The sequence below is a fragment of the Octopus bimaculoides genome, chromosome 10, assembly GCF_001194135.2.
Source record: "Octopus bimaculoides isolate UCB-OBI-ISO-001 chromosome 10, ASM119413v2, whole genome shotgun sequence".
Classification (NCBI taxonomy): domain Eukaryota; kingdom Metazoa; phylum Mollusca; class Cephalopoda; order Octopoda; family Octopodidae; genus Octopus; species Octopus bimaculoides.
Window position 1 is genome coordinate 89,270,034 of NC_068990.1, and position 17,372 is coordinate 89,287,405.

The window sequence follows — 17,372 nt, forward strand, 5'->3', positions numbered from 1 at the left end:
CCCATCATGGCCACAATCCACAAAACTAGTAAAATAATAAAAGTATATATATCTAAAGTATGTGTAAAAATTCTCTAAAAATGCATTGTTTTTGGTATTTCTTTATTCCTGCTTTTCGGCTGTTTTTCATTAAAACATATTTCTCTAACCCCAGGAGGAGATTATTTCAACATAGAGTTTTCATTTGTGGGCAATCCATTCTCTCATGTGATGCTAAAATAAAATAACACAAATAAATAATAACTATATAACTAAATAATAATAATAATGATGAAACGAAAAAATGTAATTATAATTAAATTATAAATTAATAAACATATATATTTTTTATTTCTTTATGAAATTAGTACAAAAAAAATTAACATTTTGAAGTTAATTAACATTATCTAATATTAACTTTTTCTAAAAAGTCAAAGAGAAAAATTTTGATCCTTTTTTGAAAATTTACTTCCTCCCTAAAGTTAACTACAACGTATAATTGTCATTTTTCAGTTCCTTTAATAAACAGCAAACATTAAAATCAATTTTTTTTGAAGAATTAATCATAATTTTAAAGAAAATTATTCCTTTTTTCTCTTGAAATAAATCAAGAAGTGAGAATTTTATTACCATATAAAAGAAATTATAATAATTTCTTTATTTCAAAACTGATCCCTAAATTATTTCATAAATAAATGTCGTGCTTGTTCCCTAAAAGCCTTTCCTTTCCATAGTTCCATTTACCGAAAATAAATACAAAAGTAAAATAGAATTAAGGAAAGAAAATGATAGAGAGAAAGAGAAAGAAAGAGTGAAGAAAGAAATCATAGAGAAAGAGAAAAGAAAAAAGTGTTAGAGAGAAAGAGAAAGAAAGAAAAAAACAAGGGGAAAGATATGATAGAAATAATGTATTAGAGAGAGAGAGAGTGAAAGAAATGATAGAGAGAAAGTGAAAAAAGAAATGATAGAGAGAAAATGAAAAAAGGAATGAAAGAGAGAGAGAGAGAGAGAGAAATAGATAAATGATGGAGAGGGGAAGTGAGAGAGCGAGAGAAATTAAATACATCGATGGAAAAAACAACAAAAAACTGTTATGAAATTATTTCATTTTCAGTTTAGAACAAAAGGTAGCGGCGTTTCACGGGTGTATATATATATATATATGTGTGTATATGTATATATATATATATATGTATGTGTATGTACATGGTGTCGGTCACTAGTATAAACTTATATTATGAAACAATCAACTAACACTTCCATTTAATAAGTTTATTGTGTGTAAAAATTCTACACTGAATTTAATATAAAACATATGTACACACATTTGTATATATGTATATATGTCTATGTAGTGTTGTTTTTCTTTCAATTTCATACTTTAATTATTCTTTCTTCAATAACAGCGAACTCACACTCACCGTCTATTTATAGTTAATTATAAATTTACTACAAGATAAACTGAAGATCTCAATTTAAGGACCAAATTCGCATTTAAGTGCTTTCATGACGTACATTGATAATAATAATAATAATAAAAAAAACAACATGAAGACAAATTTATTCATAGCCCATCCCATATCCTTTCTTTGGTTCGTTTTTCTTTTTATTCATCATCAATTTCCTTACGAATGTTGTTATCCAAGAAAACCGAATGTTTCTAGAAGAACGTAAAGCCCCTTAATAAAGGCAAGCACTTAGGCCAGGCTAAAGCTGTCGTATGTCACAACTATGAGGCGTTGAACACGATTGTGCTTTTTTACCCAGAATCCTCAGTATCAGTGGCTACCCACAACTGAAGCCGAAGCGGCCTTTACATCTGTGGAGCTTCTCGCTTTGGTTAGCTCCTGCTTTTGTCGCCAGAGTACGTCCACGGTAAGTGCGCCGAACCTTCCTCTCTAGCATCGTGCGTCGTTCGTTTCATGTCTACGTTCAATCGTTTCAATGTGTCTTCTTCTTTGTAGAGAAAACTGTTAGTTGTTTATGTTATTTCCATTTTTTGGCTCTCTCGTTCACTCGAAGCGAGGGTCACCCTTCGTCCTCAGCATGACCATTGTGGAGTCTCCGCCGCCGCCGCCGCCGCTATCACCAACGCCGCCGCCGCACACACGCACACACGCCACATTCTCTTTCTTTGAGACTATATGCGAAAATGAGGGCAACACACTTAACGCTTCTCTCTTACATGCTGTTATATATATATTTTCTGTATTTCCTTTCATTAGCTCTACAGTATTTGTTTTTATTTTCCCTTCATTACTCATCTGCTCGGAAAACATATCTCTAATACTATTCTGTAAAGATTCTAAAGCGTGCCATGATAAGCAAACCAGCTAAAGGTGCTACCACCTCAGGCGGATATATATATGCATATATATATTATTCGGCATCGAGACAGGGCAGTTAGGTTATTCATATTTTGTTTTCATGTACATTTCTCTTATTTTCATTTTGATTTCTGAGTCCGTTTCACTAATTTTTTTTCTAAACTCATTAACCTTTTATTGAAGTTGAAAATCAGGCAAAGGAAACAAAACCAATCCCCCTTCACATAAACACACACATTATATATATATATATATATATATATATATATATATACGCACAAACAAACGTGTATGTATATTACACCATGGATTATGGAAAAATCTTTTCCGAGCGCCGATCAACCTTGGTTTAACACTTTGCTCTCGCCAAACAAACGATTAGTTAACTCGGGGATTTGCCATTTTCCCCTATTTTATTCAAGTATTTCGCCCTCACTTATATATCGTGTGTAGGAAAAGTGAAATAAAATTCCCTAACAAAAGACAGCAATTGGCATGTGAGAGATGGTTGACGACCAACTGGATGCTTTGTGAACAATAAAAGCAGCACAAATGTGTGTGTGTCGGCAACATACAGACCCACACTTAAGCACAGATTTGTTTTTTTTTGGTCGCAGGTTGTTTAAACTATAAGCATTTTATTTTGGAGTATATCTGGGGTCGGGATTTTAAAAATTTATTTCAGTCGGGAATGAAAAGAAGGTGTTTGTTTTATTACGTTTACTTTCTTTTTTGGAAAACGGGAAATTATTCTAGCGAGGTTGGTCGGAGAAAGAAGAAAAAAAAAAACCAGCTTGTAATATTGTCATTGGGACCAAGTCAAGGACTGGATATAGAATAAAATGTTTCCGTGCTAACATTAATTTTTCTCTGTCTTCACTACGGTCCTTGTTTCTATTTAAGAAGTATATAGCTATATATATGTGCGTATATAAATATATACACGTATGTAATAGTTAAGTGACTGTGTGTGAAAGGTACCTAGTAAAACGAACCACAAAGCCGCCTCACCAGAAGGTTCCACACCCCATCACCAGGCCGGGCATGCGCATTACATCTTCTTATCTCTCTATTCGGTCAAGCTTTTACTCTTTCTCCCTCTTTTCATCTCTCTAAACTCTCTCTGTTACTTTTAGTTATCTTAATGTCCGTCTCTCTCCCTCTTTTATCACTCTCTCTCTCTCTCTTTTATTTGCTATTCTCTATCTCCCTCTTTCATATTTCTCTGTCTTTCTACATACACGCTACTATCTACAACTTTTATACACCAGACGATGTATAAATACTACAAATATATTTGTTTGCATTGTTTCTCACTTATTAGCTGTTAATAAACAACATAAACCACCTGTCTGTAATTGAAGTCTTATATCAGCAATTTTAGTTATATATATATATATATATATAATTTATCCTTTGCTGTTTTTCTTTTCTCTTGTCTAATTGTCCTTAATAATACCCATTAAGATCTTTCTCTTTAAGGGGAAACAAAAACAACTTTCCATCTCATGTACCTCCCTACCATATGTCAACTGACTGGAAACGACGAAAAATAAATCCCGTATTCGGTATATATTACGTGAAATTAGTTGAGAATTTTTTTGTTTAAAAATAGTCTATATGCTAACCCCTTGAGGCCATTGAGACGGTTTCCCTTACCCTATTTATTTACAGAATTGCTCAGAAATCGTTTTATTCTTTTTTAGTAGAAATTTATCCGAAAGGAAACCAAAGGAAAAAAGCATCAAAAGAAACAAATATGTACTCGATTAATTTTTCTGTTAAACCCTTTAATCGGAGGTTTCTGTCGGGTTAGTAGGAATATATAGAAGTTCGCGACTGTGCAAAAAATATATAATGGTTTGATAAAAATATGAAAGGTTGTTTTTTTTGCAGACGTGAAAAATGGAACTGCTAAGCTGGCATATGGGCTATTTTTGTGCGCGAAACTTTTCTTTAGCAGGTGTTCCTCTCATGTTTATCCCACTACAGCGCTTTGTTTAGCATTCTGAGTCCCCCCCCCCCCGCTCACCCTCCACGAATTTATATTTGGATATTTTGCCTTTTATTTATTATATGACTGAATGAATCGAGTTATTACATTTCCTTGTAATTGCTGAGCATCTGATAAAAGAGGCCTTCTAGTTAACCGGCTAGATAGAGAGGAGGTGGTAGGTCTCTTGGACTGCTTTTCCTGCTACTACAGTATCATTGAATTCGCTCACATCCGTTTTTATTCTGTTTCTCTTGCCTATTCGCCCTTCATCCTCACATCCGTCAGCTTTCTCTCCCTAATTAGGTAAAAAAGAAAAAGTAAAATAAATAAATAGAATAAAGCATTAAGAGTTGGTCGGCCCTTCATGTTCTAACTCCATTTCTTTATGTATGAAGTACTCCCACCACCACGTGTGTTCCATGAAACTAGAAAGAATTCTGTCCCTGCTCTATCGTTTTTGTATCGATTTTACCAAGCTCTCGCTCTCTCTCGTCCCATACCTTTCTCTTGTTGGTTCGCAGCCTCACACATGAATTCACAAATGTCAGCAGGCAGCCGATGCGAGGATTTAGTTTATCTCTTTCCTCCTCCATCGCCAGCGAAGCGATAGACGTAGAGTGCTGCTGATGTTATTGAGGGCGCCCTCCACGGATAACACTTCATACAACCACTATCTTTTCTTGCTCTAGATTATACAGAAGGTGAATTCTAATTTCGGTTGCTGCTATTCTAATTTAATATATATATATAGATAAAATATGGGGAATAAATAATAAAAGTTTTCGCTTGTTATTGCCCCCTCCGTCTGTTTTTACTTCCATTTACACAGTCACACGTTCACACACATACACATCTAATCTCTGTTCTTTCTTTTCTCTCTCTCTTTCTCTCCTCTCTTCTCTCTCCTCTCATGGTATAAGGAGGTCGGATTATATACGCCAGCAACCTTCTGGCTGCTTTCGATATCCACACGCTGTTTTCTTCGTTGAAACCAGCCTGCTCCTCTGCATGACTCATGTCTAGGAAAAAGAAGCCTGGTCACAACTAGAGGGAAGGCGAGCAGCAGACAGAGACTTGAGGACCCTGACTCATGTATCTAGTTGCGGTAGACAGACGGACTAAGCGACTAGGTCAGAGAAAGAGAGAGACAGAGAAAAACCTTTTCTCTCAATTCAGTGTGCTCCTCCTACTTCGCGTTTTCTTTTTTTTTTACCTTTTCGTTAGTTTCCTCTTTGCTTTGCATAACATTATTCACCTCTCCCTACTTAAAATAAAATTGAAAAGCTTCTCTGTAATGAGGGCCGTGTCTAAGGTAACATTGATAGTGGCAATGAAAAAAAAAACCTCCATGAACGCATGGTGGCCAAAGACCTTCCCCTCCTCAATCTCATTGCAAATTGCTGTGGGGGAAATGTAAGGCCTATGACCATTATGTTATGATGAGACGAGAAACAACAGAGAAGAACCCTTTGTTAAAGCTAGAAGAGAGAGGAAGCAGCAGCAGAAAATGAGAGGATTACAGTGGATCTGTCACGGGACCCGTAATCTCTTGTAGCTAGGACACAGATGCTGCTTAAAAATATTTCTCTCCTTCGCACAAACACAGGCCTCATTTTATGGCCTTTCTAAAATATTTATTTTTCTCTGCCGACATTCAATGTGGCTGGAAATAAACATATTTTTTAGTGGGGGGCCTAGCAATGTAGTGAGGGAAGTTATTTTTTTTTTCCATTCTGTGTTATAGAAGCTTTTAATGGAGATGATGAGAGAAGGGAGATGTGGTGGAGGTGGTGGTGGTTATGATGGGTTACTGAAAACCGAAGATGACGATTTATGTTATTAACAACGGACGGCGTCCGGTATTTCTCTCTAAATAAATGATTATTTTAAGAAGTTGGTGTTTTAAAACTATTATGAATAGCATCAGTGAACTGATATAATTTACAAAACCCCATCAATTAAACCGATGAACGCCACATCGTCTTTATTTATCTTCTCATGAATCTGTGGCCTTGTCCCGATATAGTCTTCGTTTTTCTTTTAATGAATCTGTGGCCTTGTCCCGATATAACCAATGTCTTTTTTTTTTACTTCTCTATTGTTATGTGAGACAAGCATAATCTCATTTTTCTTTCCTTGGGGGCCTGATGCTTCTTTACACTAATATTTACTTTCTCAGTCAACGATAAAAGAATTGTCAAACTTTTTATTTATTCTACTTGTTACGGTTTGTTTACAGTTTAATTTTGAATCGGTTATGAATTAATAACATTCTGGTTTATTAACCAGCACCTATGCACTCGGCCTTGTTTATGCGGAACCTCTGCGAGGCCATTCAACCTGCTGGAAATAGCAATGTCTACCTCAAAACACGCCCTACCGTTTTAGAAAAAGAAAGGACGCGTTGAATAATGGTAGTCGAAAAATCCAGCAAGAATTACCATTTATCCTAGTTCTGTTTGATCAGGGTTGACTCGTGACGAAAACGACAACCTTACGTTCACGAACCAATGATGGAGCTTTTATGCGGTCACTCGATGCTAGAAACAACAGCCAAAACTTTCTCAAAGCACACGCTTCATCCTTAGAAATAAAGAAAAACATTGGATAATTTTTTCCTAAATATAATGTCTGAATAAAACGCAGGCTGGTCCTTGCCTGAACACCTTTTGATCATGACTAACTTACGCTAAACAACTTTATATACTCAAGCCATCAAGGCAACCTCTATGCGGTCACTCGATATGCTAGAAATAGTAGCCAAATCATCTTGAAATCACATTCTGCTGTTAACGCATTTGGAAATCCAATCTTTCAAATACAAAAGGACGAGAGGGTCATAGCTGGAACACCTTTGATAATAGGTATACTCTTTCTTGGCTGACTTGGGGCTAAACAACAACCTTATATCATCGCCAATAAATAAAATGAAATAAAATGCAATTCAACTCAGAATACCATTTACTTGAATGTTTTCTTGTCTTATGTTTTCTAAAGGTAAAAAAACAACAATAGTTATAATAGTAAATCCAACATATCTTAAGTTTTTACAAAACTTAGAATATAGATGGCAATTTTTTTTTTTTTGCATTCAAAAGATTTAAAAATATATATTTCATATCAAATGATTGCACATACTTAAATTGAGAATTTGTATGGAAATAATTTATTGAAAATTCAAAAACTTTCAACACCCTGAGGTACTTTATAAGTTGATCCTTTTAGGTTTTTATTATTAAAATCTAAGGTCAATACCAATTGCTCTCTTTCTCTCTCTCTCTCTCTCTCTCTCTCTCTCTCTCTCTCTCTCTCTCTCTCTCTCTCTCTCTCTCTCTCTCTCTGATTCCTGATCTGTTTCAATAACATTTCTGATCTATTAAGATCAGGTTTAGTAAATATACTCAAGTTGTAGTTTTAATGTTATTGTTAACTTGTACAAACTCTTATATGTGTAAGAGTGACTGACATTAAGATGAGAACCCCCTCTTTTATTGTACATACAATGTGTAATGGTTTAGCCCTGTTTTAAAGTGGTATTCACTATAGCTGTATGTATCTTCCATTAGTGTGGATGGCAGCCACTGTATGACACTGCATGATAAAGTGGAAATAAAAGCTAACAAACAATTGCCTGCCAAAAGAATTGTCTCCATGTGACTGCATCCCTCTTTCTTTTAAAGACTGTTTCTATCCCTAATTTTTCACAGCACTATCGCTCTCTCTCTTTTACTCATTTGAATTTCATTCTTTCTTCAAACCTTGCTCTGCTTTGGCCATTGTGTCATTCTCATGTCATTTTCATAAACAAATCTTACATTTTTTTCACCCTTTTTGTTGAGTGCTGCTTGTGTGCTAACACAAGATGATACCTTTTGTGTGTTGGAGCAGGATTTCTTTGAATGTCAGCTTCTCACTTATTTTATGTTACTATTATTGCTTTTTTTATTCCTTTTTTTTTTAATTCTGAGAAGAAAGAATGTACACACAAGAATCAAATACTTTTTGCTTTTTATTGTTATCTTCGAGGATGTTTCTTTTTCCAATTTTTAATTTTTGCAAGTAGATTTACCGGCTCACCCAGTCTTTTGAGATATAATACTATTACAATAATTTCGTCTCTTTAGGTTCAGAGTGTGAATCCAGGCATGGTTAACTTCGCTTGTCAACTTTCCAGAGTTGATAATTAAATACTTGTAACAAAATAGAATCAGATTCATTCACTAAAATCCCCCCCCCCTCCACCCTACTTAGAAATTGGCCCTGTACCTGACTAAGAAATCAATACCATGTATCGTGTATGAAAATAAAATATTTATTTCCTACACAGGAACAAGTCCACCAATCTGTAAGGGAGGGACTAAATGAGTTTGTGTGACATCTTCCTCAAAGGAATTAGTAATGATGTTAATAAAAGAGAACGTAGCTCCAACGAAGAATGGAAATGGGGTCACAAATTCAGCACAGTGGGATCTTCACTGTGTACGGAAATAAATTATTGATTTTTTTTGCAGGCACAAAACTAAGCCACAAATTTTTAGAGCAGGGGATGAGATAACATGACATTCATGCATTTCCCAAGGGCATAAGTAATTTATATGCAGTACAATAAATGGTTCCAACTGGGCTACTCCCTCAACTTGGCATTATGTTGATTTTTCACTCTAACAGAAGGACCATAGTTGATTAAGTTGACCTCAATTAAAAAAATGCAAATACCCTTTAGCTACTGGGCTTACTTTTGGTTTCATGGTATTAAGTGGATGGGAGATAAATCTCCTCCTGGTTATTATGATGCTGCATCTTAGGTAATACTGTCAGATCTAGTGGTATGTTATGCTCTGACCTGAGCAGATATGATAAATAGTTAACCCCTAAAACACAATAAAATGTTGGTTGTCCAAACCGATATTCTCTTGGCTGTCATATCTTTACAGTTTACCTCACAGTATGCACCTGTCAATGTATAATGCTTATTTATTCACATTAAAAAAAAAAAAATTAATCCTGCATTATCTTGTAGCTTTGAGATATTAAAGATGTGATTGTTTATTTTTAGAATGACATTGCAGAGTAGATGTGAAAGGTTTGGATCTGGGCAGGTTAAACACAAAACAGGTAGAATATTTGGGTTGGATATGACCAATTTAAATGCTTATGGGTTAACTCGGTAGAGATGAAGGGCGAAGGCAGTTCTGGTAGACTGAGCTGAGAATGCAGTGGGATAAATCAAAGTACTGTTGAACATTTCATTTTACTGCTTCTGATACTTTGATATTGTAATGAAAACATGTCAAAGCAAAAATAACTATAGGAAAGACATAGTGTATTTAATCTCATATTGTCTTCTGGGCCTAATGAAACAAATCAATATATTATAGTCAATTCATTCAATAATATCCTTTTAAGAAAGGTTTTTGCTTAAATAAAAGAGATTAAAACTTGCGAATTTCTAGTGAACAGTTTTTACTATTATTATCATTTTAATGTAATAAGTGTAATGAATACTGAGAAGAAATCTGTTTTAGGAAACTTTAGAAGGGTAGATTGAGGATTAACAAAAAGCATTGTATAAGAGTGAGTATAAGAGTGAGTTTGAAGTGCTAGACTTGTGACAACATGTCCATAAGTTCAAAGTTTAACTAGGCTTATTCACCTTACCTAACCCTATTCACCTTACCAAACAAAAATAAGTTCCACTCCTTGCTTCACAGTTGAGTTATATTAGAAAAGGGGCATCCAACTGTAAACACAATTGGTCTAATGAAATAAGCCATGTAAGCATGGAAAAATAAATGTAAAACAGTGAAACAACAAAAATCCTCAACAGAAAGAAAGAAAAAAAATCAATTTGAAAAATAAATAGCTTAAATAATATTAAAGCAGATCAGCATTTCAATCCAAAATCTTAATGTAATATAAAATTAGACGTGGTTGGGTCAAATGATTGTATTTAAAACTGAGTCTTTTGCATGGAGAATCTTATTAAAAATGGATTTTTAAAGCATTTTTTTCTCTCCAATGGTGAAATAGTTTCCTGTTGGTCAAGCCTGTATACATAACTGTTAGAATGTACTGTATAGAGGTATTACTGGGCATTGTTGAGATTGCGTCAATAAACTGTTAAACAGAGGAACTTGAGTTTTTACCAGTCATGTACTGCCATCCAAAGGCACACACACACACACTCTCTCCCTCTGTATGTATGTATGTTCATGCATATGTATGTATTGGTGTTGCCCAGATATGGATTCTGTTTCTAACATAACTTTCAAATTTATTTCTCATCACTACATCTAGGTAGAGTTTAAATGTAAAACAGAATTTTTATTTCGGTTCTGGATCATTTAGTTGTGTATGAATTTACTTTTCATATTTGTTTTTTTTTTCTTTGATTCATCCATGGATGGGCAACTGACTGGACACACAACTTGAAAGGTCAGTGGTTAATATTCTGTCACTGGTTTTTATTCTGACCATGGTGAAGATAGTAATTGACAGTTGGGTCCATTTAGCTGTAAATAGACATGACATAGAGTAATTTAATTAATTGGAGAACTGTCACTGTGTTAACTTATATGCACTGTGTTATAAAAGTTGTCAGGCCTGTCCCGATTTTATTTTATATTTTCCATAAGCAGTAACATGGCATTGCTTTGGTTGCTAGGAGGAAGTAAATAATTCTGACAAGCCAAAACTGGTTGATCCCATTGCCCATCCTGGTAAGTGAGAACTTTGTGGTTTAAACCACAGACACTGTTTTCACAGCGAAGGTTAAGTATTTTGTTTGTTAACTATATGATAGGTGCAACGCAAGGCTAAACATATGTTTATTGAATATATAAAAGGTGCAGGTGCGACTGTATGGTAAGAGATTTGCTTCTGAACCACATGATTCCAGGTTCAGTTCTCCTATGTGTACCTTAGGCAAGTGTCTCTACTATAGCCTAGCGCTGACCAAAGCCTTGTGTTAACAACAAAGATGAGGACAAATATCCGTCAAATGTAAATAATGTATAATTCACTTCCATTTCCATAAAACAATGTCAGCATGATGGAATTGAAGAGTGTTTTGTGTTACTTTGGAAAAGCTGTGTCTATAAATGAACATCTTAGAGAAAGGTGTTCGTTTCTCATCTAATTAATGTTGAGTCAACTAGAGCTGTTAATTAGGCTTGTAGGTTCTTGATTTTGGGGGAATTATATCTTTTACTAATGTAATAAAACGGGGACTGTTTGATACCATCACACTCTTACAAGAACTCACCTACCTGTCACTTGGTTATGACCTATCACTACTTTTGCTCTTCTGAACCCCACTCCTCACCTAAACCAGCTCCATGCACCTGTCTTTCCATCTCCTGTCAATGTTATTTGTTCCCTATCTTTATGCTTAACTCTCTTTTCCTAGACCTTCCCCTCCCTCCATTTCGGTACCCCACCCTCTCACTAATCTGCTAGAACAACTTTTTCTTGTTTTCTTTCCAACCACTAACTTACATGAACACCAACTGAACAATAACTACACACTAACCTTTGTTCCCCCTACTCTCTCCCCCACCCCCGTCTGTCTGCCTCTCTCTCTCTCTCTCTCTTGCACACTCCCAGCTTGGATGGGCCTAGAGCAGGGTTTCTCAGCCATTTTTTAACTATGGATCCCTTTGATTACTATTTTATTCTAGTGGACCCCCATGGCCATTAGATGTTTAAAAAAACTAATTTTATCAAAAGTTCTTTCAAAATCCCTATTTTGTCTTCTACACATTAACTTGTGTAGGTTGAACTATGAAAAATGTTAGAGAAAGAAACCCAACTATTTCTTGCAATACATACTAGTACGTACATCTAAAGCAAAATTTATTCAGGGCCCCGTAAGATACTATTGTGGATCCCCAATGTACTATTTTGTTGTGCGGACCCCCAGAAATCTAATATGGACCCTAGTTGGGAACCACTAAACTTGAGGATCCATGGGCACTGATTTTCTTCTTTTGATTAACCGATACACAATATATATCCATGATTAAGTATTTTTTTTAATGTTTTCTTATTTTAAGCCGAGGGTGGTCAGAATAAATTAACATGATTGTCTTTCATAGACTGAAACAAGGTCCTCAGTTCAATAAAACAACATTTTTAATGTCCATATATAAAGTGAGTGGTGCTAACTGCCTGAAGTCTACCATAATCAAGTAATGAATTAAATCCAGATTTAAGGTTTTGATTTCTTTGCATGATAAGACAAACCAGTTTAAATATTTGGTAGTTGGTCTACTACTGTCATTAGATATTATTCTTTTACTTGTTTCACTCATTTGACTGCCGCCATGCTGGAGCACTGCCTTTAGTCGAACAACTCAACCCCAGGACTTAGTCCTTGTAAACCTAGTACTTATTCTATCAGTCTCTTTTTGCTGAACCACTTAAACACACCAACAGCGGTTGTCAAGTGATGGTTGGGGGACAAACATGGACACACAAATACATACATATATATACACAACGGGCTTCTTTCAGTTTCCATCTACCAAATCCACTCATAAGACTTCGATCAGCCCAAGGCTGTAGCAGCAGACACATGCCCAAGGTGCCACGTAGTGGGACTGAACCCGGAATCATGTGGTTGGGAAGCAAGCTACTTACCACACAGCCATACCTGCATCTATATGTTGATATATTTATCATACAGAATCGATGAAACTAAATCTATGTGACTTTGTAACTTTACAGTGTCAACAAGGTTAGGTATGGTTGCTTTGAATAAATATAAGCCAATATGGGGACCAGATTTTGGCCTGTTTAAATTTGAAAAGGTTAAATGTTTGGAAAGCTCTCCTATTCAGAAAGCAAATTATGAAGAAACCTGGTGTGTGACAAATGATAAATTAACTTTATCGGATTATATTGATGGTAAAGTATTTTCAAAGATCCTAGTTTCTCAGGTTGATTCTAGAATACAGGTGGAGGCAGTAGTTTTGGGGACATTTCTACTAGGTTTTGATGCCATATTTAGCAAGCAAAACTTTAATAATATTTAACTTGCATGCACATCGTCATAGACATTGTTTTCAAATTTTATTTTCACCATTTTCATACGAGTTTGATGTGTCTGCAAAGCAGTTTGTTGCTACACCCATTCATCTTGTACTGTTTCCTGTGTGAGGTTCAACACCACTTCCTTTCTCATGCCTTCTCAATTTTATCTTCAATGCAGTTGCTTTCTGTTGTCACCATCATATTTTCTCTCTGCAAACTTTGTTTTAGTTTGACAATATTGTGACAGCAACATGGGATACTATTCATAACAGAATCTTTCATACGATGTGCGCATATACAATGCATACCTGTGACTAAGAGTACATGTCACTTGCCTTACTCAACGGCCTTACTCAAAACCTTCCAATTGTTGGTCTCCTGTTTCTCTTACAAGTCATTTTAACTCAACAAAGCACATTATTTTATCTACTATTCACATATTTGGTGTGTGTCCATCCATCTATATATATATATATATAAGAGATAAAGAAAATGGGAATTCATGAGATTCTTCAGAACCACTATGATTGTTTCAACCCATTGTGTGCCGGTACCTTACAGGTGAGCTGCTGTACAAACAGTTGTCATGCATTGTAGGTGCAGATGCATTTCCTCAGGTGACTTTTCAAAAAGCACCTAATTTTTTATTTGCTGTTTTGCTTATCTCTATAACAACACATTTTGGTAATCGTAGTTTACTGTGCATCAAGTGAAACAGCATATAAAAATTTTTTTAAAAACCCGAAGTACTTTTTATAGTGGTTCTGAATAAAGAGTCTCGTGAATTCTATTTTCTTTCTCTTATTTTTTACAAACTCTACAGACATGAAGGAATTCCTGAAGTAAATCCAGTGGCATATACCTCCATACTGTCATTGACATCAGGGAACCGAATACTGTGAAGGAGCTTTAAACAGCATGCTATATGGTGTATATCTGAATATAAAATTATATATACACATGCATGCATGCATATATATATGAGAGAGCGATTGATATATTTGAAAGACAACTTCTACTGACAATTAGTCAAGAGCAAGCTTAGTTTGTGACATGGTTACCAAGCTAAATGGTGTACCACTGATCACAACTATAGTTTCTTGGTGCAGCAGCCACACTGGTATGTCAGACATCTTGTCTTGTTGGAATTTCAAACTGTCTGTGTTGGTAATTGATAGACAGCTTAAGGTCAGATTACTTACATTGCAATAAAGATGTGGCTTTGTTTGACTAATGGAAAAGCTATTTTATTTAGTTTGAAGTTTTTGCTATTCTCTTTTTTTTCTTCATTCACTTTCAAGATCTCTCAACCTCTGTCAGTACTAAAGTAACAAATATTAACATTATTATTATTATTATTATTATTATAGTTTTGGAATGGCAGAATTATTAGTGTCAGAGAAATGCAATGTGGTATTTGTTCAGGCTCTTTATATTTCTCTTCAAATCCCTGCTGGGGTCAACTTTGCTTTTCATCTTTTTGGGGTTGATAAAATAAAATACCAGTTAAGTACTGATGTTGAAATAATTGTCTCTCCTCTCCTCCCCAGATTTCAAGCCTTGCACCTATGTTAGAAACAATTATTATTATTATTATTATTATTAAGGCATGATAATTTGGTAGAATTGTTTGAGCATTGGAAGAAATACCTTGACATGTGTCCTGGCTGTTCAGTTCTATGATCAACTTGACTGGGCGTTGAGGCAGTTACTCAACAACTCAATTGTGGACGTAATATACCTTGATTTTGCAAAAGCTTTTGACAAAGTGGATCATGGTATGATATGCAACAAACTGCGTTATCCTGGCATAGCTAGAAAACTCAGAGATTGGTTACATGACTTTTTGAATGATAGAAGGCGGCACTGGCAACGGTCACGCTCAAAATGGTGCATTTCATGTGTCACCCGCACAAGAGCCAGCCCAGGGGCACTGGCAACGATCTCGCTCGAAAATCCTATGACGGCCCCGCACAAGAGCCAGTCAAACCATCTTAATATATCTAATATTTTAATCTAAAAATTTTAATCAAATAACAAATTACATAAATATATCATAGAAATATTAATTTAAAAGTCAAATTTATAAATTGGACAGTAAAAATTAATACGATAATATACAGTATGGAAGTATAAATGTATAGAAGTTAGTGCTAGTACATAGACTAAGCGCGTTTCATGGTTGAAATAGGATTATATAAAATCATAAGCAAATTCTATCCAAGTTCATTAGAATGGGGAAATGATTTTACTCCCAAATCAGTCACCGTTCAGGACAAATCCCTAAGAAAATACCTAAAATCATTCAAAGAATAAACATAAACATGAGATATAAAAATATATATACACACACATATGGGCATATATACAAACACACGCTCACAGACATTTTGTTAGGTTTCGGCCAGTATTGGCCCAGGCCATGTCTAACTTAAGACCACCGCCCGGCAAACTCATTCAAATCAGGAATCGGACAACCTGGCTCACTCAAGTAGAGAGTTATTGTTTACAGAGACATATCCGTGTGTAGGAGGTCTATCCAGGATTTTTGAAGGAATTTGTTCAAAGACTTCTTGAACTTAAGGGTGTCTTTTTCTGCTTTAATGTGTTTTGGTTTTATGTTAAACAGAGTGGGGCGAATTGAGGTGAAATAATTGTGCCATATTGTTCTTATGAGATGCGAGTGTGATTTATGTTGTGGGCAGGTAGCATGGGGCCCAATCCTTGGGTGTATCTTAAAAGTGATGTCAACATCATTTGGGCAATGCTGATGGAATATATTCCACATCATGCAGATGTAGTGCTCATGGTGACGTTGAGAATAAAGCTTGAGTTTTTCTAGTCAACCCCAAAAGTCAAGCCTTGTCATGTCATGTATGTTTTTTTTTTTGTAATTGACCTTTGAGATGCTTCAACTTTCATGATACTTTGTTTCATGTGGGGATACCACAATAGGCAACAGTATTCAAGGTGGGGTCAGGCTAATGGTGTGGATATTTCTTGATTGGAAAGTTCTGAGAATCCAGGAACACGTTTTGTGGGCCATGTCGACTTTGCTGTTTATATGAATGGCCCAGCTTATGTTGTTGTCCACAATTACTCCCAAGTTTCCGATGTTGCTGAATGCCATGAGAGTTTCACCTGAAGGAAGAGAGTATGGGAGTTTTAGGGTATCCTCTTTTTGAAGTAGATTAACTCAAAGTTGTCCTCGTTCAGCAGCATATTGTTCTTTTTCGCCCATTGGATGACAGCCAACAGGTCTCTCTCTCTCTCTCTCACACAGTCATTTTTGTTAATTTTCTTCCTCTGTGTATAAAATCATTTATTAAAAACAGGAATAATAAAATGTTTCCTTTATTTGAAAATTTGCTGTGGCCACTAGCATTTTCCCTTAAAATGTTCTGGTTCTCATCATCTAGTTGATACTTGTTTAAAGCATGGCAGTTAGTTAAATTTATTATATATTATTTTTAGGAACTAGTTCTTTGAACTATGTTTGTAGAGTAAACAATATTTCTGATAACATAAATGTGTTTTACATGCACACACACGTGCACACACACACACTTGAAAGGCCAGATTTGATGAAACTTCAAAGTTACTATCACATTTGAAAAAGAAATTATATCTAACTCTACTTATTGAATTCTTTTTTTTCAGTTAATAGTTTTTTTTTTGTTTTTATGTATATATTTTTCACTTTCCTTGTGTGTGTGTGTGTGGGAGGTATTGCACAAATGAGCTAAGAGAAATTATGATGATATACAGGTGCAAGCATATAGTCAGAATTTTACTTCCCAACCACATAGTTCCAGGTTCAATCACATTGTGTGGCACCTTGGGCAAGTGTCGTCGTCGTTGTTTAACGTCCGCTTTCCATGCTAGCATGGGTTGGACGATTTGACTGAGGACTGGTGAAACCAGATGGCTACACCAGGCTCCAATCTGATTTGGCAGAGTTTCTACAGCTGGATGCCCTTCCTAACGCCAACCACTCAGAGAGTGTAGTGGGTGCTTTTACGTGTCACCCACACGAA

General features: G+C 35.4%; 1 protein-coding gene across 1 annotated transcript in view; it reads left to right on the plus strand.

Annotated features, from left to right (window-relative positions):
• The first annotated feature begins 1,568 nt into the window (after positions 1-1,568).
• LOC106869405 (zinc finger protein 236) overlaps positions 1,569-17,372 on the plus strand; it is a 45,039-nt gene continuing 29,235 nt past the window's right edge. Inside the window, exon 1 of the mRNA XM_014915130.2 lies at positions 1,569-1,854. The gene's annotated coding sequence lies outside the window, so the exon portion shown is untranslated. The remainder of the gene's footprint in view (positions 1,855-17,372) is intronic.